The sequence below is a fragment of the Pteropus vampyrus genome, unplaced genomic scaffold (genome assembly GCF_000151845.1).
Source record: "Pteropus vampyrus isolate Shadow unplaced genomic scaffold, Pvam_2.0 Scaffold36, whole genome shotgun sequence".
In the NCBI taxonomy this organism is placed as follows: Eukaryota; Metazoa; Chordata; class Mammalia; order Chiroptera; family Pteropodidae; genus Pteropus; species Pteropus vampyrus.
The window spans coordinates 3,722,021-3,724,219 of record NW_011888817.1 but is presented as its reverse complement, the minus strand read 5'-3'; the positions used below and the strand labels follow the sequence as shown (position 1 = coordinate 3,724,219).

The 2,199-nt window shown below is 50.1% G+C and overlaps 2 protein-coding genes across 4 annotated transcripts in view; one reads left to right on the top strand and one right to left on the bottom strand.

Moving 5' to 3' along the window:
* NIPAL3 (NIPA like domain containing 3) overlaps positions 1-466 on the bottom strand; it is a 33,262-nt gene extending 32,796 nt beyond the window's left edge. For 2 of the 3 annotated variants that reach the window (XM_023529170.1, XM_023529168.1), the window contains exon 1: positions 333-466. The gene's annotated coding sequence lies outside the window, so the exon portion shown is untranslated. The remainder of the gene's footprint in view (positions 1-332) is intronic. The other variant, XM_023529171.1, reaches the window with a different exon arrangement.
* Positions 460-2,199, top strand: part of STPG1 (sperm tail PG-rich repeat containing 1) — a 39,550-nt gene continuing 37,810 nt past the window's right edge. Inside the window, exon 1 of the mRNA XM_011357609.1 lies at positions 460-532. The gene's annotated coding sequence lies outside the window, so the exon portion shown is untranslated. The remainder of the gene's footprint in view (positions 533-2,199) is intronic.

Here is a 2,199-nt window from a genome sequence, read left to right as displayed (position 1 = left end):
CTCCAGCTAACTCCACCATCTGCTATTGCCAGGAAGTCTGAGCCGGCGTGCAGAGGAATAATTTTGGCAAAGTTACTCCATTTTACTTCCTGATTCGGTAAAGGCTGGCATCGCATTTATTAAGGCAAAATCATGCCCTCGTTCCTCTCACCCTCGATGCAAAAATGGAAGAAACATTCTGAGGCAGCGAGACCCAAATTGACAAGGCTGGTTACAGCAAGAAGGAAGGGTATTTATACTAGGAGACGTTAGATGATTACAAATGCATTCGCTTTTCCCGAAACGAAGGCTGAATTCAAGTCCCCCCTCCCTCAGTCTTAATCACTACTCACCGGCGGCGTTTGCTCTAAGGCCCACCTATCAGAGGTTTCTGAGAAATGACTTGGACTCCTCAGGCAACCCGGAGGCACAGCCTCCAGAATTCCTTCCCCAACTCAGTGCTGCCTCGGTCCTGCAGTGTTTTGCTTTCAAAGGCCGTAATTTGATTTGCCTGGGTGCCTGCCAGTCAGAAGCCGGCGGGCACTTCGCGCAGGTGAGTGGCTGCGGGGGGCTTGGTGGGCGGGACATCCTCGGAATTTGGCTGCGCCGCAAAGCTTGCTTGAAGCGTAAGGAGTAGAGACTTGGGAAGGCTGAGGCTCGCAGGTGTTTTGCGCTCACCTGGAGGGGGTCCCCTCTAGCGGCCACAGGAAGGACGTTCAAAAACACCCTGCTCCTCGCCTGCTGCTGTTCTGGAGAGCTCAGGTGACTGCTCACCTCCACCTGCCCGGCACTTGGGCAGCCTGTCAGGTGTCCTCCCTCCTTATCCTCAGAGCTACCTTCCGGATTTTTCTCCTGCTGTTTCCCCACCCCATGCTCTCACCGCGTATTCAAATCGTACACATCCTTCAAGATCCAGTTCCCACAGTCTCGGGGCTATATTCATATCTTTGCCTGCCCTTCCGTAACACCTGTTGGCTGCTCGGTATACCAACCCTCCCAGCACATCCGCGGCTCTGAAACACTTAAGGTCTTCCAATGAGCCTATCGCTGATGTTTCCGTAATGTACAACTGTAATGATCAACACAAACATGGAGCTTACACATTTTCACTTCCACACATCATTCAGATCCTGGCAACCACCTTTTGAGTGAGACACTGAGCTCATCCCATTTTATAGATGAAGAAATGACATTTGGGCAGAGACCTCAATGATGACAAAGAGCCAGTTACGTTTCAGATCCTGAAGGAGAGAGAGCTCAGAGGGAACACCTAATAGCAGATCGAGGTTGCATATTGTAGGAACTACCCAAAGGACAGAGCGGCTGGTGCGAGAATTTTCTGGAACGTGGGTGGTAGGAGCTGCCATCAGAGGGACGGGCCAGGGACAGTTTATATTAAGATGTTTTGATTTCATCTTAAATTTAAAGGAGCCGTAGGAAGACTCTAAGCAGGGAAGTGACAAGGTGACTGTGACCGCTCTGAAGCGTGTAAAGAGGGATTCGTGAAACATTACATGGCTGCCTTTGTATAGTTGTCCCTATCAATCTTTTTTTCTTTTCTTTTGCTGTTGTAAACAGGGCTTGGATGATTGTTAGTTCTCTTAGGTTTATTCCTTGAAGTAGGATTTCTCGGTGAGCAAAATTCTAAGGCCTTTGGTCTATCACAAGATTTTTGCCGGGTCACCTAGATAAGCCTCTGTTAAGTTTCCCCACATGTCCTGACACAGTTAACCTGAACCCTAAAATTCTGGCAGCTTTCCTGCTGTTTTTGAAACGCCCCGAACGATTGGCCAACGATTTTTTTTTTTTTTTTTTTTTTTGTCCATGCTAAAGAAACAGAGGACACCATTGGCTAGAGTTACTCAGGAGGCGGACTGAAGGGAGACTCTGGAATGTTAGGCCTGTGGTTGCCATAGCGACGGGGAAGCTAGCTGGGCGGGCCAGATTCAGCCCAGGGGGACCCAATGAGGTAGGACGCAGTCCCTGTCTGGGCATGGGTCTCGGGGGCGTGAGGAGGAGGACATGGTAAACTCCATGGGATACCCACTGAGACGCCAGCTCGCTTGGTGCTTGCGAAATTTCGGTGCCTACTAGATGGTGCCCTGAAGGTTGGAAGAAGCTACCGTTGGAGGTGCCCCTCTCTGGAGTTATGTCCTCAGAGTTCCCACCTGGAAAATGATGATGATGATGATGATAATCATGGCATGCCTTCCCACGGAG